At 40.1% G+C, this 27,997-nt stretch overlaps 1 pseudogene; it reads right to left on the bottom strand.

Annotated features, from left to right (window-relative positions):
- Nucleotides 1–2,993: 2,993 nt before the first annotated feature.
- On the bottom strand, nt 2,994–27,997 carry LOC132298783 (probable 3-hydroxyisobutyrate dehydrogenase-like 3, mitochondrial; annotated as a pseudogene).

Below are 27,997 nucleotides of genomic sequence, written 5' to 3'. Positions count from 1 at the left end.
GGGTATCCATCCTTATGTAAGAGTGTGATAGACAGCTTAATGTAGCTGACTGCTAAGCTTTAGATATCGCATTCAGAGAATGAAGCACATGTCAGATATGAAACTAATGCTGGAAATAGGGGCATTAAAAACATAAACTTTGGAAGAGATTTTGAATAGATTTTGCTAAGAATTTTTTGCGGATCTATAGACGAGCGCGTTCCTCTTTGCAAGGAGATGAACGTGATATATTTACTTTCTCAAATCCGTTTCCGGGTGAATGAGAAATTAGCTCCAAAGTAAGGCGTTTGATAAAGCCTAAATAGGTTTGCAAAATGTGGGAAATGTTTGTCCTACATCGGAAAATTATTAAAATCAAATTGAGTTTAAATAAGTCTAGTATGGGATTTGGATTTGGGCCCAAGGGCACCCAAGTTTTTAAGAGGTGGAGGACCTAGGCAAGCCCAGATCTAGGGCGAGGCGTGATTGGATTTTGATGGGCTAATTAAGATGGTCCTACTACCAAAGGAAGACAAATCCTTCTATCCTAGGAGATTATAACATCACATTCTATCAGGTTCATTTATAGTTTTATTTGATTATATTAAACTATATATTATAAGAAATTATATATTTATAGATTATTATTTTATATTTACAGATAATATTTAAATAAATAATACTATAGTATAATTAGACCATATTTTGGATAACAACTAATCCTATAGAGTCTCATTTAAAATTTATTAAATGCATTATTCATTATACTAATGCTTGTAGATATGAATTTTAGCATTTTGTTGATTCTAAATGCAAGCAGGAAGGATAAAACTGTTTTTTCCTGTCATTTACAATTTCCTTTACCAATGCATGTGCGTATGTGTGATTTAAGTAATTTTATTGAGTAATTGTTATTGTTACGGTATAAACTAAGGTTGTTAAAATCGGGATTCTACGCAGAATCATTTTAGGTTCTGTAGAATCGGAATCGTAGAATCGGATCGTGAATCTTAAGATTCTACCAAATTGTGAAAAAACAATTGAAACTAATTTCTTAAATAATAAGATATGTAAAATATAACCAAAATAAGGCCAAAACACACACTATTTATGATATACTAATAATATATGCTGACACACATACATACCAATACATGAGTACTATTTTTTTTTTTTATTATTATTGTAGTTTTTAATTAGGTAATTATCACGTGATGAATATATGATGTACACAAAAGGAATATAAACTTAATTAATTAAAAGCTAAAAATAGAAAATTAATCTATATTTACATTATACCTATCTTAAGTTTCTACTAGTGTTTGATCATTCTGACAAAGGAGAAAGAATGGAGAACTTCTGGTTCAATTAAATTAGAGTTCTTGATTGCTAAAAATAAGCAAGTGATTTTTTTGGGAAATGTGTATATATATATATATATATATATGCTGACTTTTTAATTGTTTTAATTTTTTGATAAAAGTAAATAATATGTATATACAAACATATATATAACTGTACAAGAATAAAGGCCATCAATTAAGCACCAGGCAACAAGGACACCCCTATAATCAAAATGAATCAAACTGAAAGGAATCTAAGAGAGAGAACAAAAAATGTAGACATTAGAACACAACAAGAAGATTCTTAAAAAAATAAGGGGTTTCTATAATAAATTGGGGTTTCTTAACTTTCTCTAATAATAAGGTAAGTGACTTCTAAAATTACATCTAGGCCCTGCCCGTTCCTTTCCCAAACACATCTGACAACACACTTTGGTCCACTTGATGTTTTTGTTCTCTCTCTCCTGATGTATTCTTTCTTTCTCCCTAGTCCCAATAGAACCAGTTTGAACGTCCAGATCTAAGATCTCACGCCCTTGTCTCTCTTTATTTTTCTGTTTTTCCTCAAGGAACTAAGGTATGCATATTTTTTTCGATTTTTATGCATGGTTTTGAAACTCGAATTTCTCATTATTTCTCCAACTCATTAAATTTTTTTTACTCATTTCAGAACAATAAAAAATTACTCAATTTGAATATCTGATTTCTCATATTTGATTCGGTATAATATTGGTTGTTTAGTTTCATGGTATGAGTTTTGATGGTTTTCACCCTTGAGCCTTACGAGCAATTGATTTCTCATATTTGATTAGGTATAATCTTAATTTTGTACAATCGTGTAGAATCGTACGATTCTACCAATGATTCTACCAATTTTACTCTCGATTCTACCAATTGAACGATTTTGTTACGATTTGACTCGATTTTGAGTTCTGAGTCGTAGAATCGTGCGATTCTACGATTAGAATCGCGATTTTGATATAAACTGAGGTACTAATGACTTCTTTTTACAGGAGATTTGAAATTGCAAATCTGATTAATAGGTACTGATAAAAAATGTCCATGATTGAGATCAGCATATAAATGTCCAACTTCTTCTGTCTGCTATTGAAACCATTCATAACACATACCTAAAAATTATAAATCGGGTACAAAACCTATATACATATATTGATAAGTAGTACAAAACCTATATATTTAAAAGGTAAGTTGTTCACATGATCCTGATAACTGAAGCATGAAATTTTACTATCTTCTTTCTGTCTATGTACCAATGCTTGAAAGACTCAAATCATTCAAACTTTTTACATCCAAAATCCTTTATCTTAATTCAGCGTTAAGTTTCAGCCATTCTTGCTATGTGCAAATGTGTGTGGCAAGGTACCCATGACATGGCTTCACAATAGTTATGGACCTACTAATCCATTGACAATGTCTTAAAACACAACACAATTCAGCATATCACAATGACAATCCAATAAATAGATGAATAGATACACTGTTTTCATCTTATCAAGCATTATTTCAGTTCCAACTGAAAACCACTCAAATCTAATGAACCCAATTCCATCTTCATATTGCTAACATACCGCTCCCAAACTCCTTTATTCAGCATTTTAATTCCAAACACCAAAAATCTATATATATATATAAAGAGAGAGAGAGATAGACTCACTTGCTATTGATCCTCTCTATAATGGTAATCAGTCCTTGAGTGCCAAGCTTTCCATTCCCATTAGCCATTGTTGAAGGTGGTTCGTGAGTAGGATGAGGAGATCGTTCCATATAAGCCAAGAAATCTGAGATCAGTATCCAAGTGCAGATCCAAGCAACACAAGGGATTCTCTTAGCATAAAGATTAAGAAAGGGAAGGCTGACCAAGGCACTGTAGGGACTCGAGCTCGGCAATAAACAGCTGTTAATGTGGTTGTTGTTCCCCCTTAAAGGCTGATTAACGCCCCTATTTATAGTGCTTACATCCTCGGTCAATATCCTTTAATCCTTCAGATGAGCCAGTTCTTACCCAAGGGTTTAAGGGTCTCCTCTTCTGACGGATGGGACATTGACGGATGGGCCGCAATCTTTGGTCCCTCGGTTAAAAGAGGTAATGGCGCTCCTTAATTAATACATGTCCTATTAGACGTCTTGCTCGAGCTTGGGTACCGAGTATCCTTTCCCCCTTGTATTGGCCTCGGACTAAGGCGATACCTTGGATCTTAGCCACTTGTCCACATGTCCTCAGATTCCCGAACCTAGCATAGGAATGAGCCTACTCCAAGGTTCTGGCTTCTTAACCTCGCGAGGTGATGAGCGCTGAAAAGTGCGCATTTAAACCCCTTAAGCTTAGGTATTCTAGGACCTTTATCTATCTTATTTTTCCGTCTTAGACTAATTTCATGTTATTGCCTTTTTAAGGTACTTATCCCAAAAATAAGTTAATTCAGCCAAATAAGAGCTTAAAAGAAGCAATCTTAAGCTGAATGGAATAAAGGAGCAAAGTGGAAGCAAAGTGTGGAAAAATAACAAGTTCGATCGATCTCAACATTCCTTCGATCGATCGGGAGGTGATCAATCTAGACATATCAAGATGGATCCAAGCAATTGTCCTTATCCAAAAGATCTCACCATCTTTGATCGATCTAACCTTTCTCATATCGATCGAAATTATTCTATCTTATCCATACCTACCACTCTTGTCTTTTTCCCAAAATATCTCAGAGATTTGTCTTTATTAAAAAAGGCGCAGCCAAGGATGATCGATCTCTGCAGCATTCGATGGATCTCACTAACGTTCGATCGATCTCAACACGTTCAATTGATCGAACCTCCTCAAGTCCGAAATAAAACAAAGTCCAGCTCATTAAAAGATGGCTAGTGGTGCAATCATTGCAAGGGCCCTAGTGCACGAGTCCAGACCATTGGGTGTGACACTTGAGCTACCTATATAAGGATTTTGAGCCATTTTTATACCATATCTTCATATCTTAACATAACTTACACATCTCATATCTTGGAGAGAAGGCTAGAGACTAGAGAGCTTTTACACATCTTTGGGAGTTCTTCCATTCCTCTAGGGTTTCCATCAAGAAGAAGGTTATTGTTACCATAGAGATAGCCTTTGAGGGTTGGATGACTACTTCAATGAGTGGCTAGACATCTACAAGGGGCTAGAGTAGACCCTAAGTTTGCTTCCTAGACTTAGTGTTTTGTATATTTTTGGGGATTTACTTGTAACAAATGTTTTGATCTTGAATTTACATATATATATATCTTGTGGTTTCTACTTGATGTGTATGGATTAATACTTTCAATTGATTATCTATTTCTAATCATATGTCTATGTATGCTAGAATGGATGATTCATGTGCTTTTCTCTAGATTTAATGGAATTTATGCATGTTTATGTGTATAGATGAAGTTAATCTAGTGATGATCAAAATATAATGCTTAATTGAACACTCTTGTAATTTATTTGATGGTTCACACTTGTTTCTTGATGGATTGTGCCACACCTTTAGCTTACTTAGTTTAATTTCCATGTCTTTAGTGTAGATGTAGTATAGTTGCTTTAGATTCATAGATAGGTGGACAATCTATTCTTGTTCCTTCGTGTTCCATACTTATGAATGCAAAGGGTGTATGTTTCTAGATAGTTGTGTGTGCAAAAATTGTGGTTTCATTGAATGGATTTGGGTCTTATTTGATAGGTTATTCTTTCTATTTAATTGGCTAGACAATCTATACTTATTTGCCATCCATGCCTAGTTTCAATTAATGTCACACACACATACAAGTTACAATTCAATTTCTCCATTGATATACAATTGCTAGTGTCTAGTGAAGTCAAGCTTAGTGGAGAGCTCTGGTACCCCAAGTCCTCTCCTCTATATCTTTTTCCCTACTTTCTAAATTGTTACCTTCTACTTGCTTTAATTTCAATTGCATTGTACTTTAATTTAATCAACCAAACAAACTATCTTTTGATAACTCGATCTACTAACCCTATATATTGTTTCTATTGCAAACATGCCCACAATCCCTTGGGACGATCCCTACTCACCCTAACTATATTTTTAGTTAGAGGTAGTAGTGACTTTTATAAATTTAAAACTTGGCCACATTGCACACTCACATTCTTAGCACATTTTTTAAATGTTGGTGCCGTGACAACACCAAGTTTTTGGTACCATTGTTGGGGATTAAATTGGCAACGCCGTGTTTTGGAAACAAATAAGAATTAGTACTCTTTTGATCGTGTCTTTACTTTATTTTCTTTTTAGATACTTATTGTATTTATTCTTGATTGACTAAGTGCATTGAGCTAAGAGAGTCAAACAAAGGGAATTAAAGAGCAAAGGAAGCAAGGAAGCCAAGTGAAGCTAAGCAAAAGCATAAAGGGCTAAAATCTAAAATTTGCAAAGCATAGCAAGGCTTGAAAATTGAAAATGAATTGAAGTTGCTTAAGGACCTTTTGTGAGATATTTCTAACTCAATCTTTAGTTAAATCGTCAGCCTGCATGGTGGCAAGTCTTTAAATTCTTAGATAAATCGTGAGCCCGCATGGAGGCAATTTACTGTTTCTTTGCATATTGTTAAAACATGGGAGTATGGGACTAATGTATCTGGAGAATGTTTGTTGATTGATTTGTTGTGGGAGCGAAGTGATTGCTATTTGCTTGTTATTTGTTTTGCTAGTGCATGCATGGTCGTAGGTCATTAAATCATACTCTTGTCCCTCCTAATTTACATCTTGATTCGGTTGTTCGTAATCCTAGGGGAAGAGGTAGTTCGCATCACTCCATTTTATCAATGGAGGAGCAACATGACGACCATGTGAAGGACTTTAGTCACATAAACCAACAAGGCATTCTCTACCCTAATGTGCATCATGAAAATATTCAAGTACCATTAGGCATGCCAATACCATTCATCCCACCATAACAACAAGGACAAATTCCATTGGGAATGCCTCGGCCAATTTTTGCTCCACAACCTCCCATTATGCAAAGCAACCACGGTGTTCGAGTATCACCACCGGTTGTGAATCCTTCCATTGTTTTAAGAGACCATTATGTGCTTAATGAATACAATGCACCTACATACATTCAATTGCCCCCATTTAGAGCACATCACTATGAGATTAAACCACAAACTATTCAAATGCTTCCCAACTATCATGGATTTCCAAGTGAAGAACCTTATAAGCATTTGGACGAGTTTCTTAAAGTGTGTTCCACCGTGAAATACCCGAACATGCCAGAAGAAGTTTTAAGACTCAAAATTTTTCCTTTTACCTTAAGGACAAGGCAAAATATTGGTTCAACAATCTTAAACCTTTTTCAATAACTTCTTGGGCAGAAATGCAACAAAAGTTCTTGAAGAAGTACTATCCGGTTTCAAAGACCAACGCTATGAGAACTTCCATTCGTGAATTTTCTTAAGGGGATGGGGAAATGTTTTATGAGGCATGTGAAAGGTTTAATGACTTGCTTTGGAAGTGCCCACATCATGACATACCTAAGTGGCAACTAGTTCAATATTTCTTTGAAAGTTTACCGGATAATCACAAGGGTATGGTTGATGCATCTATGGGTGGTTCTTATCTTGACAAGTATAAAAAATGATGTTTTGGCAATTGTATGAAAACATAAGTGAGAATTCAATGCATAGATCTTTGTCCTCTAAAAATGGTAGAAATTTAGGTGGAAGGAAGAATGTTGGCTTATATCAAGTTGACAATTCCAATGATATAGCCGCCGAGATGAAATCTTTATCTCAAAGGTTTGTTCAATTCTTGATCAACCAAAGTTCAGCGAATCAAGTATCTTCCTCCCCTAATCATGTTCATCATCATGCATTTAATGAATCTTGCATAACTTGTTCAAGTGTCTTACATTCTACTTCCAATTGTCCCCATGGATATGCGCAAAGCGAAAACCATGAACAAACAAATGCTGTCTTTGCTAACCAAGGGAATAATCCCTATGGCTCACACTATTATCCAGGGTGGAGGAACTATCCAAACTTCTCTTGGAAAAGCCAAGGGGAAGGCTCAAACCCTCCCTAAGGTGGTTTTCAAAACAAGTATGTTCCACTTCCAATGCAAGTCCAAGGTTCCCAAGGTTTTAGATTTTCTTTTCAATCATCACATGGAAATCAATTTTCAAATTCTTAGTTCCCTAACTAATCATTATATTCTCAAGGAAACTCAAGGAGTCCCACTTTTGAGGAGAAAGTGTTGACAGCTCTAGGCACTCTAGAGGCAAACACTCAATTACTTCATTCTGATTCTTAATCCATTGCTAAGCTAGAAACCGAAGTCAGGGAAATAGCTAGTACTTTAAATGCTAGAGAGAAGGGGAAGATGCCTTTGAATGCACCACCAAAGCAACAATGTGTTGTGGAGACTCATTCCTTATCAGAAGGTCACACAATTGAGCGTGTCAATGTGGTGACAACCTTGAGAAGTGGGATAATTGTTGATAACCAAGTAGGTATTCCCAATGAAGAGAGTGAACCGGTGCAACCCAAAGTTGACACCCATCCCGTTCCATATTTTATTCCTCCTTCATTGCATGTGCATGATCATCTTATTGAGAAAGTTGTGAAAAATGATTTGAAAGATGATTTGAAGCATGATTTGAAAAATGATTCTAAGAATTTTTGTGTTGAAGATTTTTCAAAGAAAGATTTTGAAAAAGATTTTGAGCCAAGAGCTTCATTTCCGAATGCCTTGAAAGGATCCATTTCGCTTGAAAAGTAAAAGACAAAGACTAATGAAATTACTGATGTGTTTAGGCAAGTGAAGATCAATTTTCCGCTTTTGGATGCACTCAAACAAATTCTGGCTTATGCCAAATTTTTGAAAGATCTTTGCACCCAAAAGAGGAAGAACAAGAGCCAAACACCAAGGAAAGTGGTCTTAACCGAGCAAGTGAGCTCTATTTTGCAACATAACACTCTCCTAAAGTTTAAGGACCCCGGTTCACCTATTACTTCTTGTATTATCGGTGACCATGTCATCAATCAGGCTCTTCTAGACTTAGGAGCAAGTATCAACCTTCTTCCATATTCAGTGTATGTCAAATTGGGCTTAGGAGACTTGAAATAGACCTCTGTGGTTTTACAACTTGCCGACCGATCCATTAAAAAGCCCCGGGGTATTATAGAGAATGTTTTGATTAAGATTGATAAGTTCTTCTTCCCCATTGATTTCGTTGTCATAGACACGGAACCAATTCCAAATCCCAAAAGCCAAATTCTAGTTATCCTTGGCCGTCCCTTCTTGGCAACCGCAAATGCCACAATTAATTGTAGGACGGGGATAATAAAAATCTCATTTGGCCACATAAAGGTGAAGTTGAACATCTTTAATCCAACCCCGAATTTAATGGACAAACATGAAGAAGTGTGTGTTGTAGAAGAGTGTTTAGACAATGAATTTGATAAAGTCGAGTCTTTGCTTGAACATAAAATTCAAAAGATCAATCTTTAAACTTGAAAGCAAAGAATGTTATTTCAAAAGCAAAGATTGAAAGGGCATGGAAGCCCAAGGATTACATTGATAAAGGATCGTCAATTTCTTTTGAATCTAATCCAACAAGTTCTCTAGAGAACCATTTGTTGGGTGGGGTTCAAAGTGATTTTCATCCCGTCAAATAGGGGATGCATAACAAGATATTTGATCCGGACTAAAATAGCCCAACGTTTTGCTAGAGACGTTAAAGGCTAGTGCGTTTCGTAGGGTTTACAACCATATTCCTCCCTCATTTCTATTTTACCTTTCATTTCTTGCGTTGTCTAGGTATATTCTAGGTTCATACACATTGCTAGGAACTGTGATTGAGAATGCATGCCCTGCCATGTTCAAATCAAGCATTTTGTGCCTGTTTGATCGATTTCGAAAAAGGTTCAATCGATCAAACATCCATCTTTGCATCCAATCATCTTTCAGTCCCATTGATTAAGAATTCTCTGCATATTTCAACTCTCTATGTATCGAGTGAACTTCAGTTTAGATCGATCTGAGTATTCCAAGATCGATCGAGATTTTCCTTAGATCGATCTTCATTCTATACATAGAATTTTTTTTGGAACCCATGAAAAAGGCCTCTCTGTATATCGATCGAACTTGTCTGCAGGTTTTCACTTGTTCGATCGATCGAAATCTCTTCCAGATCGATCTTGGATTGATCGATATGTGTTCCTTTGTTGACTTTGACTTTGACTACCCATTTGAATTATGATTTTAATTAAAAACAAAAAAATAAAAATATTTCCAATTTTTATTTTATTTTATTTTCAAAAATTTCAAAAATATTTTTAGTTTTAAGGAATTTTTCAAAAATACAAAAAATATTTTTCCTTTATTTTATTTTATTTTATTTTTAAAAATATTTTCAAAAACTCCAAAAAGATTTTTATTTAATTTTCATTCTTATTTTTATTTTTATCTTCAAAAATCCAAAAATATTTTTAAAATTCAAAAATTTACAAAAATACTATGTCATTTTGAAGCTTAGATCGATCTACGTTCCTTTAAGACCGATCTATGTTCAATCGATCTGAGATTTTTCCAGATCGATCGAACATGTAGAAAACAGATTTTAAAAATAGAAGTCAAGGGTCATTTTAATCGATTTACACATCGATCTCAAACCCTAGCTCCCTTTCGCCGCTGCAAACCTTCTTCCCAACCTCCAACGAACCTCTAATGAGCTTCTAGAGCTTTGAATCTCTCTTCTTTGCCTCAGATCTCATCATCTCTCCTTCGTCTCCACTTCTCTTCTCGGATTAGGTAAGTTTTTAATTTTATTTTTTATTTCAAGCTTCAATCTTGTGTTTTTCATGCTTTCCATGCTAGATCTGAGTTTCCATGTTTCATTTCTTGCCATATGTGACATTTTGAAGCATGTATATATTTGTATATATATATATCTATATATATCTTTATATATTTTAATTTCGATTTCGATATTGGGGGTCACGTGCCTATTCAAGTGACCATTCTTGTGTTGTTGAGGTGTAGAGGGACCCACGAGCTTGCTTGGGTGCCTTCTGTGTTATCCTCGTCACAAATCTGTGACTTTTCAAATTCTTCATAGCAGTTCGATCGATTAAATTTTTCTCTGATCGATCTGAGAGAGATCGATCTTACTCAAGTCATGATCGATCGAACTTCACAGATTTAGATATGCACACCTCACACACCATCTTTTGTGTTCCATGCTACCTTATTTTTGCCCAATGCCTGTGTTTTCCACATTGGATGTATTCTATACTTACACTATTTAGCATTGCTTCACTTTGTCACTGTTTACTTAGCTACGTCATCACTTGCATATATTCATGTACTTTATTCTAAGCTATCTATCTTACTTGACATACATGTTTCTATATACTGTGCTTCAATTCTCTATTATCTGTTACTGACTTCTATTGCAAGTATTTATTTTCTATTTTGCAGGCCATGGCACGGGTTAAGACAGTTGCCCGTCGACAGTATGAGCGGAGAGTACGACAGAGAGTAGAGGAGCCCCGTAGAGCCTTCTCATGCCCAGGATCCAGTTCCAGAGTAGGTTGAGCAGGCCGAGTAGCCTGAGCAGTTACAGGAGTATGAGGATTCAGCTCCGGCTTAGTCTGACCGCTCTGCCTCTACTGCCTCAACATCTTCACCCCATTCTGATGAGGCTGAGCATATATCTTCTCTTTTTCCACCACCGGCACAGCTAGGCCAGATCAGAGATAGACCTATCTGGAAGTTTAGACACCTTTCAGTGGCATATGAGTCAGTTTTCGACATTATTTTCTTCTTCCGGTCAGTCTTGACCCGGTCAGCTTTTGATGATATCGAGCGGCGCGGCATTTCAGCCATTCGCGCTCAAGTTACTTATCCTGTTTGCCCGCGGATTGTTCAGATGTTCTACCAGAACCTCCGGCCGGCCCCGACTAACCTATCAGAGCTGCAGACTATTATTGATGGCCATCTCATCCGCATTACGGTTGAGTCATTGACCACTTCTTCTCGATGCCCACATGTCTGCCCTCCTGATCTTCACTATCCTACTCTGAGGAGGCCTTCTAATGCAGACATGGCTGTTGCCCTGACTGGCCATTACGCAGATGGCGAGACTTTTGCCATCAGGGCTTATCTGCCCGATGATCTCTGGTTCTTTGATTCGGTCCTATACCGAAATGTATTTATGGCGGGCCATAAGATCCAGAGACGTTCAGACTTTCTGGAAGCTCTTTATGCATTCTATACTGGGCACTGGTTCTCTATTCCTTCACTCTACTAGAGTGTCACGATGAAGTTGTATACAGATTATATCAGCAAGGCCAAGCCCAAGCGGGCTAAGTATCTCCCCTTCGCTAATCTTATTACTTAGATCCTCCGAGACCAGCGCTACCCTTTCCATCCACAGGAGTGTACTAAGTCAGGGGCTTGCCACTACGGCCAGAAGGACTGGAACAAAAGCTACAATGCTCTTATCAAAAGCTTGGAGTAGGAGGCTATTTAAGTAGCAGAGGAGGGTATAGAGGCTGAGGAGGCAGAGATGGCTGTAACAGCCGCACCAATGGCTGTAGCACATATAGATATAGACCTGGAGTAGTAACCTCTAGAGGAGTTACAACATCACTCTCCAGTTGGGTCGCCAGTTCATTTCCAGGAGCAGGGCCAGGATGTACCACAGTTTCATGATCCAGTTATCCCTGACGCTCCAGTTCTGACACCTGGCCTAGGAGAGCGTGTCCAGGCATTGGAGGATGCAGTAGTCTCCCTCGGAGTAGATATTTCTACTCTCCGTACGGATGTCTTAGCTGCGCTACGTGACATATCCAGAGATATCCGGGGATCACGCCCCGCTCGCCCCACCTCCTCTGCCTAATCTTTTATTTCTCTTTTATCTATTATATATATCTGTGATATCTAACTATTCTTTTGATACTGATATGATAATTTTACAGCCAGTCTGTCGGCCTAGACACTGTGATGTACCATATACTGTTTATTATTTTTCTTTCTATACATGTTATCTTTTAGATGTCATATCTTTATATTGAGATATTTGTCTGTGATTCACTCAATTATCAGGTGCATCCCAGTGACTTCAGTAAGAGAGAGTGCTGCCCAAATTTTTTCAGGACCACCCTTATTCCTCTCTCTTTACTTCATTTACTATCCCATTTACACTTGCATGTCCACTGTGCACTTTTATTATCCCTTTGTTATCTGATAAGTTTTATCCAAGTGCCATCCTTTCAAGATCGCAGTCAATTCCAAGTTTGGGAAGGGGGTTATACCACCCACTTTGGATATTTGTGTCCCGGCCATTCTTTGCCTTAGTTGCACTGGTATACTCTTTCCCTTTTGTTCTCTTTGTACATTGAGGACACTGTGCCGTTTAAGTTTGGGGGTAATGGGTGTTAATTGTAGTGTTTGTTTTCAATTCAAAATTTTAAGTATGACTTATGTATTTAAGGGATTTTTTTTTTATGATTGGTCCATAACTAGCTGTGATTTTGATCTTTTAAGGACTATATTGCTTAAAATTTAAAAATTGCTTGACTTGAGAGTCCAATACTCCTTGTATGCCTTATGGATGTCATTTAAGAGTAAATTTTTTTGAAAGATTGATATCTTGCTTGCACTTGTGGTCTACATCATCCTGATTTTGTGATTGTTTTGAGATTCACTTTAGGATTCTACACTAGCACATGCGCACACTAGCATTCATTTGTGGGGTACATGCTTTGTTGATTATTGAATTGGTTATATCCCAATTGAGCTAGTAGTGCATTGAAAGCTTTCATTTTGATAAAGGTGGATAACAAACCCTTTTCATTTAGTAGCCAGGATTCTAGCCTCATCAAGCACTGAACTTCTCTCGCCGAAAGGTGGAGGGCCCAAACTCTAGGTTAATAATTGAATTCTACTTGAAAAAAAAAATGCAAAAGTAATAAAAAAGTGAGGACTTCTACCAAAAGGTGAGAAGTGGGAAATGATTAGATGGAGGTTGTTTTGATTTGTAGCCTAGTTGATTTGAGCTTGTAAGTCATTAGGGGTATTTAAACACCTAATGCCCTAAAGCCGTCTGGTTTGGGAGTCATTGACCTAACGCTCGACCTTATGGATCGCTAGAAAGCTTAATAGATCAACACATTGCACCATGCTTCTATCTTTGATCCTTAGGGATAGGAAAAAAAAAAAATTGAGTGAAAAGAATAAGTGCACCTAGATCAATAAAGCTTTAATAAAAGGTCCATTCTTTGTCTTGATGATCGGTGCTAGATTTGTGTGCTAATTTGAGGGTAAGGATGTAATCATTTCTTTAGTTGGCTTAGATAGCAACATATTTGATGGCGGTCCACTCAAAAAGGATTCTAGAGTTGTTTTGATTTGCATGATCATTTTCTTGATATGTGGAGGACCATACTTGCTTGCTTGATGTTGAAATTTTGGGAGATTGCTTGGAAATGGTTGAAAAATTGTATACTTGAGGTAGTTTTCTCCCAATGCTTGTTTGCAATATTGGTGCCTCTTTTGTGATAATGAGCTGAATGTTTGTGGGTATCATTTCTAGAAACCCTCACGAGACTTCACTCATCCACTAGGGGTAACATAGGGGTTTAAAAGGCTTGTTGCATATACTAAATGCAATTGTGTTCCCTACGAAAGTGGCGTTATCCTTTTATTGCTTTCTAGTTGTAGTTGTTTAGTTGTTCATTTCATTCCTTTACTTCATAGTTCATTGCTAGGGACTAGCAATATTTAAGTTTGGGGGAGTGATGAGCGCTGAAAAGTGTGTATTTAAACCCCTTAAGCTTAGGTATTCTAGGACATTTATCTATCTTATTTTTCCTTCTTAGACTAATTTCATGTTATTGCCCTTTTTAGGTACTTATCCCATAAATAAGTTAATTCAGCCAAATAAGAGCTTAAAAGAAACAATCTCAAGCTGAATGTAAGAAATGAGCAAAGTGGAAGCAAAGTGTGGAAAAACAGCAAGTTCGATCGATCTCAACATTCCTTCGATCGATCGGGAGGTGATCGATCTAAACATATCAAGATGGATCCAAGCAATTGTCCTTATCCAAAAGATCTCACCATCTTCGATCGATCCAACCTTTCTCAGATTGATCGAAATTATTCGATCTTATCCGCACCTACCACTCTTGCCTTTTTCCCAAAATATCCCAAAATATCTTAGAGATTTGTCTTTATTCAAAAAGGTGCCACCAATGATGATCAATCTCTGCAGCATTCGATGGATCTCACCAATGTTCGATCGATCTCAACACAATTCGATCGATCGAACTCCTCAAGTCAGAAATAAAACAAAGTCCAGCTCATTAAAAGATGGCTCGTGGTGCAATCATTAAAAGGGCCCTAGTGCACGGGTCCAGACCATTGGGTGTGACACTTTAGCTACCTATATAAGGATTTTGAGCCATTTTTACACCATATTTTCATATCTTTATATCTCAACATAACTTACACATCTCATATCTTGGAGAAGAAGATAAAGATTAGAGAGCTTTTACACATCTTTGGGAGTTCTTCCATTCCTCTAGGGTTTCCATCAAGAAGGAGGTCATTCCTACCATGGAGATAGCCCTTGAGGGTTGGATGACTACTTCAATGAGTGGCTAGATATCTACTTGGGGCTAGAGTAACCCCTAAGTTTGCTTCCTAGACCTAGTGTTCTGTATATTTTTGGGGATTTACTTGTAACAAATGTTTTGATCTTGGATTTATATATATATATCTTGTGGTTTCTACTTGATGTGTATGGATTAATGCTTTCAATTGATGATCTATTTCTAATCATATGTCTATGTATGTTAGAATGGATGATTCATATGCTTTTCTCTAGATTTAATGAAATTTATGCATGTCTATTTGTATGGATGAAGTTAATCTAGTGATGATCAAAACATAATACTTAATTGAACACTCTTGTAATTTATTTGATGGTTCACACTTGTTTCTTGATGGATTGTGCCACACCTTTAGCTTACTTAGTTTAATTTCCATGTCTTTAGTGTAGATGTAGTGTAGTTGCTTTAGATTCATAGATATGTGGACAATCTATTCTTATTCCTTCGTGTTCCATACTTATGAATGCAAAGGGTGTATGTTTCTAGATAGTTGTGTGTGCATAAATTATGGTTTCATTGAATGGATTTTGGTCTCATTTGATAGGTTGTGCTTTCCATTTGATTGGCTAGACAATCTATACTTATTTGCTATCCATGCCTAGTTTCAATTAATGTCACACACACACACAAGTTACAATTTAATTTCCCCATTGATAAACAATTGCTAGTGTCTAGTGAAGTCATGCTTAGTGGTGAGCTCTAGTACCCCAAGTCCTCTCCTCTATATCTTTTTCCCTACTTTCTAAATTGTTACCTTTTACTTGCTTTAATTTCAATTGCATTTTGGTTGCTATCTTCTGATCACTTGACCTTGTTTCCATTACAAACACGCCCACAATTCCTTTAGACAATCCCAACTCACCCTAGCTATATTTTTAGTTAGAGGTAGTAGTGGCTTTTATAAATTTAAAACTTAGCCATATTGCACACTCACATTCTTAGCACATTTTTAAACGTTAGTGCCCTGACAACACCACGAGGCCACATCCTGAGTTTATATTTCGAGGTCCTGCACTCGGCACTGATGATTACCAGACGAGCGCTCGGTGCTTTGGACGAGTGCTTTGGCACTGACGATTGCCGAACGAGCGCTCGGTGCTTTGGATGAGTGCTTCGGCACTGATGATTACTGAGCGTTCGGTGCTTCGGATGAGCGCTTCGGCATTGATGATTACCGAATGAGCGCTCGGTGCTTCGAACAAGCGCTTCGGCACTGATGATTACTGGACGAGCGCTCAGTGTTTCGGACGAGCGCTTTGGCACTGATGATTCCTAGATGAGCGCTTGGTGCTTAATCTTTTCAGGGGAAAACGCATTCCAAATAAGTATTGGCTAGGTGTGCCTATTTTTAGAGGTGACGCCACTTGAACAGCTAGCGTTGTACGGTTATCAACATTTTACCCCTTACTTGAGGTCGCGAGGAGGGAGCTCGAGCAAAAGATTAAGGGGAGCTTGGTGTGGTGCCGCTGCGAGCACCACAAAAGCTTGCAAAAGAGTGGATGTTGGACTAAGATGAGTGTGGCCAAGTTTTACATTTATAATTTGCCACTACTACCTTTCACTAAAAATATAGTTAGGGCGAGTAGGGATCGTCTTAAAGGATTGGTGGGACGTATTAGGTTGTGGAATCGAGATTAGGGTTAGTAGGTCGAATGATCAAAAGATTGGTTGGTGATTGAATTATACTAAGATGTTATTTAAACTAAAGTAAACAATTAAATGTAATGGAGAGAAAATGAGAGAGAGAGATCTTGGGATTTAGAGATCACCACTAAGCATAGCTTTTCTACACCCTTAATGCATGATTAATGAGGGGAAAAAACATGTATTGCAACAATAGTGTTTGTGTATGGTTGTTTCAACAAGCATGGATGACTAATTAAGTATATATTGTCTAAGCAACATGGTGGATAGCACAATATATCAAAGTAAGGCATTAATCCTTTCTTTAAGCTCACAATCCAAACACATCATAAGGTTAGAGACATATGATACTTGTTTTCATAAGTATGGAACATTAAATAACAAGCATGGATTGTCCTCCCATTTAACATCTAAACTACAACTACACTACAATTAAGCTAATGACATGAAATTAAACTAATTAAACTAAGGGAGATGTACAATCCATCAAGAAATGAGTATGAACCATCAAATAAACCACAAGAGCATTCTATTAAGCACGATGTCTTGACAATCTCTAGATCTATAACATCAATACACATAGACATGCATCAATAACACAAAATCTAGAGACAAACACGAACATTTATTCTAACATACATGGACATATGGATAGAATAAAATGATCAATTGGAAGCATTAAACCACACAAATAATTGAATAAACAAGATCTATGTATATAAAAGTGTCAAAATATGTATTACAACACAAATCCCCTAAAAAATATATAAATCAAGATGTAGAAAACATATTTAGGGCTAACTCTAGCCCCAAGAGGATTTCTAGCCACTCATGGATGGTGTCCTTCAACCCTTAAGGGCTAACTCTATGGTAGAGATTACTCCTCTTCTTGGTTGATGGAAGAACTCCAAGCTTGTGTCTCTAGCCTCCTCTTTTCTTTTCTTCCTCACTAAGAATATGATATATCAATTGTGTCCAAAGTCTCTCTAAGTATGTATATCTATGTCTATATCTCAAGAATGGCTCATATTCTTTATATAGATAGGTTAAAATGTCACTCTCAATGACCTGGCTCGTACACCAATATTCCCCCCAATGATTGGATATGAGACAATTTTTAATGAGCTAGAAATTGAATTTTCTTGCACTTGGGGAAGTTCGATCGATCGAACTTGTGGTGAAATTGATCGAACATAGTTAAGATCTATCGAACTTAAGCTGGATCGATCCTTTATGGCGGCACCTTTTTGGATAAAGACAAATCTGAGATATTTTGGGGAATGAGACAAAAGTGGTAGGTAGGGTAGTACAACTGGATAAGATGGAATCTTTTCGATCGATCTGAAGAAAGTTGGATCGATCGAACTTTGTGGGATCTTTGGATAAGGACAAAAGAGGTTGGATCCATCTTGAAATGTCTAGATCGATGAACTTTTGATCTATCGAATATTTCCTGAGATCGATCGAACTTGCTGAATTTCGACTACTTGTTTCCTTTTGCTCCCACTTTGCTCAGTTCTTTGATTCATCTCAAGATTGCTTCAATTATGCTCTTATTTAGCTGAGTTAGCTTATTTTGGGGATAAGTACCTGAAAATAGAAATAATACAAAATCAGTTTAAAATAGGAAAGTAAGATAGATAAAGGTTCTAGAATACCTAAGCTTAAGGGGTTTAATTGCGCACTTTTCAGCAATCATCAAAGCTCAATGGAAAAGTCAGCTTTATAAATGTGAGCTAACCTAGCCCTGCGTTTCGAGGTCCTTATAGTTAAAGAGAGCTCAAGAGAAAAAAATGTTAGAGGTTACGCTTGCAGGAAGCAACCTTGGAAAAGAGAGGAGGAGGGGCCCATCCAACTGGAGCGGGGCGCGGCCACAAAAGAGGAAGGGTAGAGACCCCTTCCTCGACCAGTGAGTTCAGTTATAGGACAAGTAGCTCGAGGATACTCAGTCCTGTCAGGGGTAGAGGCATGCTAAATAAGTATTGGCCAGGTGTGCCTATTTTTAGAGGTAGCGTCACTTGGACAGCTAGCGTGGCACGATTATCAACATTTTACCCCCTACTTGAGGTAGTGAGGAGGGAGCTCGAGCAAAAGACTGAAGGGAGCTCAATGAAAAAGTTAGCTTCATAAATGTGAGCTAACCTAGCCTTGTATTTTGAGGTCCTTACAGTTAAAGAGAGCTTGAAAGAAAAAAATGCCAGAGGTTAGACCTACAGGAAGCAACCTCGAAAAAGAGGGGAGGAGGGGCCCATCCGATTGGAACAGGGTGCGTCCACAGGAGAGGAAAGGTAGCGACCCCTTTCTTAGCCAATGTGTTTAGTTATAGGACAAGTAGCTCGAGGATACTCGGTCCTGTCAAGGGTAGAGGCATGCCAAATAAGTATTCGCCAGGCGTGCCTATTTTCAGAGGTGACGCCACTTAATACCTTCGAACGAGTGCACGGACCCTGCTGTTAACAAAGGGGGTTCCATTATTTGATACAATGACTTGAGGTATGCCAAAGCGGTATATGATATTTTCTTTAATAAAATTCGCCATTAATTGTCTGGTTGCTTCTGACAGAGCTATCGCCTCGACCCACTTCGTATAGACTTCTGTTGCCACCAGTATCCATTTCTTCTTTCTGGACTTGGGCGATATCGGACCTATCAAATCCATGGCCTAAGTATGGAATGGCCAAGGAGCATTCGTGGAGTACAGCTTTATTGTGGGTGCGTGAATGGCGTGACTGTGGATTGGGCATTCTCGGCACTTTCGGGAGTGCTCTTTGTTGTCGGTTTGCATCGTAGGCCAATAATAACCTAGCTGTATGAGACAGTTGTGCAACTTCTTCCACCCTTGGTGTTCGTCCTCATGAGCTTGCTTCAGGACCACACGGGCTTCAGCACAGCTGGTACATCACTTAGCCTTGCCATCAAAGCCTCGCCTTATTAACTCACCATTGCATATGAAGAATCGTCTTACTTCCCTCTTCAACAGAGCGGCCTCTTCATGGTCTTGTGGGAGCGGTCGCTTTTCAAGATATTCCATATATTTCTATCTCCAGTCTTCCTCAACGTTTGCCATACACTAGGCCTCCTCGAGCAGTTCTCGGCACTCACGGCAAGCTTTCTGTATAGCTGCTACGTCTTTTGACATTGATGGCCAGTAGTATCCTTGCCTTTGTATTCTTCGGTACAGGCTCAATGAATTGTCACTACACGTGTGCCCATGGATTTTATTCAGTACTCGGCTAGCCTCTTGTCTTCCAACACATCTTGCTAAAGTTCCGCCAAGTGTCCTGAAGTATAATACCCCCAAATACAATATGAAATTTTTAAGTTTCGACAAAGGAATTTCACCCATGCCGCCCTTCAGCTGTGACTCGTACGGGCTTCGTCAATTTTCCTTATCCTCATGGTCAATAAATTATGTACTGTGCAGGTATGACTCGTCCTTCCTGTGAATGCGGATATCTACTGATTCTCCCATAATCTCAACTTTGGATGCCAAAGTAGCCAAGGCGTCCGGGTGTTGATTAGCCATCCGGGGTGTATGAATTATTCGAAGTTCATTAAAATGACTATTGAGTTTCTGGATAACTATTCTATACACCGCTAAAGCCGGTTCCTTGATGGCGGAAGAGCCATCCAGTTGCTTTACCACCAAGTTTGAATCCCCTTGCACATTTAACTGTTTAATCGTAGTTTCCCGCGCTGCTAGTAGACCCAAAACTAGAGCTTTATATTTTGTTATATTATTGGAGCATCCGAAGGTGAGTTTGTACGAAAGATTCTAGGCTTTCCCCTCCTCGGGGGTTAATACCACTCCTGCACCACCTCCCCTAGAGGTTGACGGCCTGTCAAATGAAAAAGTCCACATTATATTCTCATCCGCGCAATAGACTGACTCAAATTCGTCGTGAGGAAGGTCATCACGCACTGGCTCAAAATTACCAGGAGGAAATTGAGTTACTAGATCCGTTATAGCTTGGCTTAGAATGGCACGAGGTATGTGGCACTGGATGTCAAACTCGGCCAGCATCAGGAGCCACCATGCCACTCGCCCTGATATGATTAGCCGCGAAAGCAAGTACCGCAATGGGTCACATTTGGTGATGAGGTAGTTGGTAGCAAATGCCAGGGACAGACAGTGGCACTCTATCGGAGAATAGCGTGCCTTGGCATCTTATACAACTCGGTTGATATAATACACAGGGCATTCACGACCCTCTTTTTCCTAAGCAAGAAGCACCCCAATGGAATGCTCAGTTGACGTGATGTAGAGCTTAAGGGGGACTCGTGGCTGAGAAGCTATCATTGAAACTGACAAAGATAACAAATTCTTAAGTCGGTCAAATGCTTGTTGATGCTCTTCATTCCATCTGAACTCAGACTTTCCCCTCATCAGACCGCCAAAGGCATGCGTGACCTCGGCAAGGGCCGGTATGAGTCGTCGCAGGTACGAAATTCGTCCTACTAGACACTTCAGCTGTTTGAGAGATCATGGAGAAGGCCTTTCCATGATAGTCTGTACTTTGTCTTGCTCGACATCAATGCCCTGCCGATACACCATAAAGCCCAAAAACCGACCGGCCTCTACCCCAAAGGCGCATTTCAACGGATTCATTCTTAGCTTATACCTTCGACACCTTTCCAAGGCACTTCTCAAATCCGCTAAGTGCTCACTTTTGACTCACGACTTTACCACCAAATCGTCCACATAATCTTCCATTTGTTTATGCAACCTGTCGTGAAAAATTACCGCCATGGTTTACTAGTAAGTATCCCCAGCATTCTTCAAACCACAGGGCATGACTGTGAAATGGAAGTTCCCCATAGGAGTGCAGAATGCCGTCTTCTCCGCATCACATTGCGCCATTCTTATCTAATTGTATCCGCTATACCCATCCATGAATGAGAACATCTTGTGTCCCACGGTCGAGTCGATCAAATTATCAATTATGGGCAGTGGAAAGTCATCTTTCGGGCAAGCCTTGTTCATGTCCCTGAAATCGACACAAACTCTAATATTCGCCTTCTTCTTCTTTACCGGAACCACATTTGCCAACTATGTAGGATGCTTAATAGGTTTGATAAAATCGCCTTGCAAGAGCTTTTGTACCTCCTCTTTTATTTGCAACTCGAGCTTGGGACGGAAGCTCCTCTGCGCCTGCTTAACCAAGCGCACATTAAGGTGATGAGCCACTATTTGGGGATCCAAGCTTGGCATTTCCTCATATGTCCAGGCAAAAAATATCACTAAACTCCTTGAGTAAATCAATCAGCGCCAACCTTTTGTTTCCTTTCAATCTCTTGCATACATAAACTATCCGAGAATGGCCATTCGATAGCTAGGTTGACCTCTTCCAGTTCTTTTTTACTAAGCCGAGTCGACTTTGCAAATTCCATTTTTGCTTCTTCCTCAAAATCCAGCGATTCCGCCTGACATAATTCCACTCGGGGGCGCAGTCTTGCCCGAGGTCATGCCCCCCTACACCATCATAAAAGGTAAATAATCCTTCCATTAGATAAGTACACCCTTTTGTAGATAGCTTGCTTCTTCTAATTGGCAAGTAAATTTTTTTTTCTTCTCTTGTTGGTCAATCTCCTCCTACTTCGGTAAAGGTATAGCTGTCAATGGCTGAGGTTCTTCTACATTTTCTAGCTCATTAAAGAATCTAGCCTCCACTATATGAGACTTTCTTTTAGTAAACGGTCGATCGGAGCAACAGACCATAACTTGCTTCCCATTTTAGAACCCTTTCATGCATTGATGATACGAAGAAGGGACAATCCCAAACTTATGTATCCAACCTCGACCCATGAGCAAATGGTAAGAGGTATCTGAATCAATGACATGAAACTTAGCTGAACCTTAGAATTTTCCAATAACCAGCTCGGTTATCACATGCCCCTTGGACCTCCTGATATTACTTCTAAATCTGGCAATCTTAGTTGGCTTTCAGATAAGTTTCTTGTCTGGGAACCCGCTTCGGCGAAAGACTTCCAAGGGCATGATATTGAGAGACGAACCATTATCCAGAAATGCCCGTTTGAGCTCGACCCATTGAGCAAAGCCATAACATACAATGGTCTATTGTGAGGGGTAGGGACGCATTTATCCTCCTCGATAAAGACTATGCCCGATCCAGGTGACCTTTGTGGTACAGGGAATGACGTGATTGACCCAACTTGTTTGACACATTCCTTCGCTGCTAGCCACAGGAACTTAGCTATTTCTTTCTGAGCAAGGGGAGAAAAATCCATCTTCTGGAGAGTGCTTTTGACAGAAGCCGTTTCCAATAATCGAAATGCGTCGAGGTCATCTCCCTTAACCAACGTGACCTGGGCAACACCATCCTCAACCCCTTCCCTGTCGACTGCCTATCCATCATCGCAACACCTCAATTATGCGTAGGGAAAGGTTCATCCCTCACATCCCTAGGATGGAGAATAAGCTCGCCATTAGCAATCCGTCTGTGGAAAGTATTTCGCAAAGCCCAACAGTTGTAAGTAGGATGACGAGTATGCCGATGATACATGCAGTATTTAGGATGGGCTATTTCTTCTGGAGTGGGTTCGCGAGCAACCTCAGGCAGTCTGATGTCTCCATGTTGGATCCATTTTTTAAGGATGGTTTTACTTCTTCTGGAGTGCATGGGAATGGGGGAGGCACTTTGTCCAGATTCTTCGTTCAAGGAGCGTGGGCTGGTGATTAACGGATCGATTACAATTATAAATCAACCTTTTTTGCAATAGCACAAATCATTGTAAAATAGGGCTATTGGTCGGGTAAGTCGAACCACTGGGACTGCTAGTTTATGGCAACTTAGGTGTCTAGAGTCATTTTTAGATTGATAAGGGGGGTTATAGAGGATTTGTTGGATTGTTACTAAGATTATGAATTGAAAAGTTCATAAAACATTAATGCTAAGAAGTAAAGAGGCAAAGACAATTAAAATGGGAACTAGGGAAGTGAATCCACTACCCATCCATTAGCATACTAGGACATGATTTACTTGGGGAAATATATATATATAACCATGGAATGCAACAACATAGCATTGATACATTATCTTCAAGAAATATATGAAAATAAGATACAAGAATAATCTATCAAGGCACTACATGTTTTGGTCACCTAAACTAGGATGTAACCTTAGACATGATCACCAAGCCATAGATCATCAAGCCCTTAATCTCATAATAGGAGCACATGAAATAGAAATCAAGAAGAATCTATTAAAGGAAATCCCTAAGCAATAGATTATCAAAATTCCTAAATATTATGCCAATAAAAACACTTCCATGAACTCATCTCCATTGTCACTATGAAAATGTAGCAATATAATCATGGGAGAAAAACAATCTAAGACAAGATATTTGACTCAAAATGATCATTTATAAATAAAGAGATTCTTTACATCATATGAAGGGCTCTAGTTCATAGAAAAGTCACATATATATATTATACCCCAAATAAAAATCGAAACAAAGTAATGCTTACAAAATGGGGCTTCATCACCTCCCTAGATAGGGAGTTAGTTACCCATGAAGACAAATGATGAAGGAGAAGATGAATAATCCCTCTCCATTTCCACACCTTTAGCTCAAGAACACCCAAGACCCTCCAAACTCACTCCTCTCTCTAGAACTTAACAAAAATGAGATCTCCAATAAAAATGAGTTTTTCCCCTTATTATACATCAAAACCTACTCCCCATACTGAAAATCCCGAGCTCCCCCCTCTGCATGAAGCTAGACCACACAAAAGAAGGATAAGGGGACCAAGATGCTGAAATTCAAGGGCAGTTGAGCTGCCTGCCATAGGTTGGCGGGCGCCCACAAGGCGCTAGCTGGCGCCCGCGGCGGCGCGCAAGGGACTAGAGTGTTTGGCGGGCACCCGCGATGGCGCGGCGGGAGCTCGCGGGGGCTCCCGCGGGGGCTCCCGCGAGGGCTCGCAAGGCCCCGTGAAATGGGGCAAAGAAATGAGGGGTTCGGTGGGCGCCCGCCCGCGGGGCCGTGCACCTGCACTTCAAACCAAGGCTTCTTGTAAGCCTTTCCGAGCCGAAGCATTGATGCGGCTTCCACTATGAACACTAAGCCATGAATTTCACAAAAACGGCGACTGGAAAGGTTAGGTCCCGAAGATGACTCCCCAACACGGCGCACGTATTTCAACGAAAAGTTGTCAAAATCGCTTCTTTGATCATTCTTAGGAAAAATACCTGAAATCAGAAATAAATACACAACTGAATTAAAATTGTACATTATCCTCTAATAATGGACTTAACTAATGCAAGAAAGGGCGCTTGAATACGCCTACCCCGGTACTCTTCTTATATGGCACCCTGCGCACAAATAGCGAGGTTACTTGCCAAATTCTGAGATACCTCTATCAAATCGGCAAAAGTGAAGAGCTTCAGGTTAATGAGATGGATTCGGTAGGACCCCTGCATGCCCTGTATGCAAATCTTAGCTAGTGACTCTTCTTCATGTGTTTCATAGCACTCCATAACACGGTTATGAAATCTATGGACATATGCGAGCAAGTCTTCCCCAAGACCCTGAGTCTCCTTAGTCAAAGAGAGGGTAGTCACCTTTTCTTCTGCCTGAAAGAACTTTAATTGGAATATCGTGACAAATTAATTCCAAGAGGTGAGTTACCCCGACTCCAAATTCACATACCACTTATAGGCCCTATCTGCGAGAGTTTTTGAAAACTCCCCGACTTGCAAGGTGTGATTGTTTCCGAAGGGCCCCAAGGCTTTTATGAATCGCACCACATGTTTATGTGGATTTCCTTTCCTCCCATCAAACTTGCTGAACTTAGGAGCCAAATACCCCGGGGGATAAGGAAGAAGCGCACTGGATTGTGCATATAGTGGCTCGATGGCAGTCTCCTGTGTCAGCATACTCCTTTCATTCTACAGCAACGTTTGTAGATCCGCCATAGTCACGTACGGTGACTGTTGTGTAAGATCCTGTTGATGTCCGAGCTTCTCCGAGCTCCTGTCTCTGCGGTATGCCTCCCTTCGACTGGTACTTGGCATACTTAACCTTACTGGTGCAGTAAATGGGGTGTTGAAAAGAGTTCGGCGAGCACGCTGCGGTGTGACCTGTGGCCGCCTGCGCTGACCCGCGGCATGTCTTACTTCATCTGATGATAGAGGCACACATCGCACAGAACTATCTGGGGTCGCTTACCCCCCAGTAGGTTCATCAGAGAAGTCGCCACTCAGACTTGCACCTCTACGAGGTACTCCCCTGTCAACAATCTCTCGAAGTAAAGTCACCACTTCTTTCTGGGTACCTTTAAGCTGCTCCATTCTATATGACAGTACTTTATAGGCTTCGACCAAGGCAGTAGGATAGATGATTCTAGTTCCCGGAAAGTATGACCCAGGCATACTTACGGACACTTCGGGTTGGCAGGGCTAGTCTGTGAGGGTGGACTGATCTCTCATATGCTTGACATCTGTAAAGTGCTACTCCCCAGTAAAGTCGCCAAAATGTTGAAGGTGGTTCATGAGTAGGATAAGAAGATCGTTCCACGTAAGCCAAGAAATCTGAGATCAATATCCAAGTGGAGATCTAAGCAACACAAGGGATTCTCTGAGCACAAAGATTAAGAAAAGGGAAGGCTGACCTTAGCACTGTAGGGACTCGAGCTCGGAAATAAACAGCTGTTAATGTGGTTTTTGTTCCCCCTTAAAGGCTGATTAACGCCTCTATTTATAGTGCTTACCTCCTAGGTCAATGTCCTTTAGTCTTTCGGATGAGCCCGCTCTTACCCAAGGGTTTGAGGGTCTCCTCTTCTGACGGATGGGACATTGACGGATGGGCCGCAATCTTTTGCCCCCCGGTTAAAAGAGGTAATGGCGCTCCTTAATTAATACATGTTCTACCAGACGTCTTTCATAATTAATGCACTCTTTATCCCTCCTTGCTCGAGCTTGGGTACCGAGTATCCTTTCCCCCTTGTATTGGCCTTGGACTGAGGTGATACCTTGGATCTCAACCACTTGTCCACATGTTCTCAGATTCCCGAACCCAGCATAGGAATGAGCCTACTTCGAGGTTCTGCCTTCCTGACCACGCGAGGCCGCATCCCAAGTCTATACTTCGAGGTCTTGAGCTCGGCACTGATGATTATCGGACAAGCAATCAGTGCTTCGGACGAGGGCTTCGGCATTGATGATTGCCGGACGAGCGCTCGGTGCTTCGGACGAGCGCTTCGGCACTAATGATTGCAGGATGAACACTCGGTGCTTCAGACGAGCACTTCGGCGCTAATGATTACTGAGCGCTCAGTACTTCGGATGAGCACTTCAGCACTGATGATTGCCGGATGAGCGCTCGGTGCTTTGGATGAGCGTTTCGGCACTGATGATTGCCGGACGAGCACTTGGTACTTCGGACGAGTGCCTTGGCACTGATGATTATTAAACGAGCACTCAGTGTTTAGTCCTTTTAGGGGCAGAGGCATGCCAAATATGAATTGGCCAGGTGTGCCTATTTTTAGAGGTGGCGCCACTTGGACAGCTAGCGTGGCACGATTATCAATAGCCACCATCCTAGAGAACAACAACTTGGACAATACAGCTCCAGGTAACACCACCACCTTGTCACTCTCTGCCTCCACAACATCAACGCCAATCCCTAAATCCTTCACCATGTACCCAGCAAAACCACCAGGTCTGAAGTCCCTCCCAATCATCCTCTCCCCAAATAACTCCATCACCATCTACCCTGCCGCCCTCCCCTCACTGCTTCCAACCACTATCTCACATCCAACCCTGCCTTCTCTGCAAACACCAACCCTGCACTCAGCCCAACCAAATTAGCTCCCACCGTAATTTAATTCGCTATCTTGCAGCTTTGCCCACAACCTGGATTGCCTACATAAGTCACCCTCCCCATCACATCAAACAATGGTGACAACCAATTCACTTCCCCTCCCTCGTCCCAATGTCGCCACTGGACCCTGGAGCATCATCAAACCAACAATTCTTTTCACGGGCATCCGCAAAAATTTCCTAGGCAAGCGCAGGGTGGCTGCTGGTCGTGTTGACCGTTACTCCTCTAGGGTTTAGACCGGCAAGGAGACCATTTTCGTAGTCTAAGACAATTTGTCAAACTTCTGGTGGGTGTCCCAGCATTGTGAAGACAATTTCGCTGGCTTTGGCGACATCGAACAAAGAATTGGCGAGATGGGCACCTTTGGATTGGAGTTGAAAGGCTTTAGAAGGGGTTCGAGCATAGACGGTGACGGAGTAATCGGCGGAGAGGAGGTGAGAGGCCATGGCTGAGACCATGACGCCTATGCCAATCCAGCCAATACGAGTTTGGGTTGTGGTTATGAGTTTTGGGTAGGGAGTGTCCAT

This window comes from Cornus florida, unplaced genomic scaffold (genome assembly GCF_030987335.1).
Source record: "Cornus florida cultivar Cherokee Brave unplaced genomic scaffold, ASM3098733v1 CherokeeBrave_3.0.0_Hap2_Chr03, whole genome shotgun sequence".
NCBI classification, from domain to species: Eukaryota; Viridiplantae; Streptophyta; class Magnoliopsida; order Cornales; family Cornaceae; genus Cornus; species Cornus florida.
This window is presented reverse-complemented; position numbering and strand designations above follow the sequence as displayed.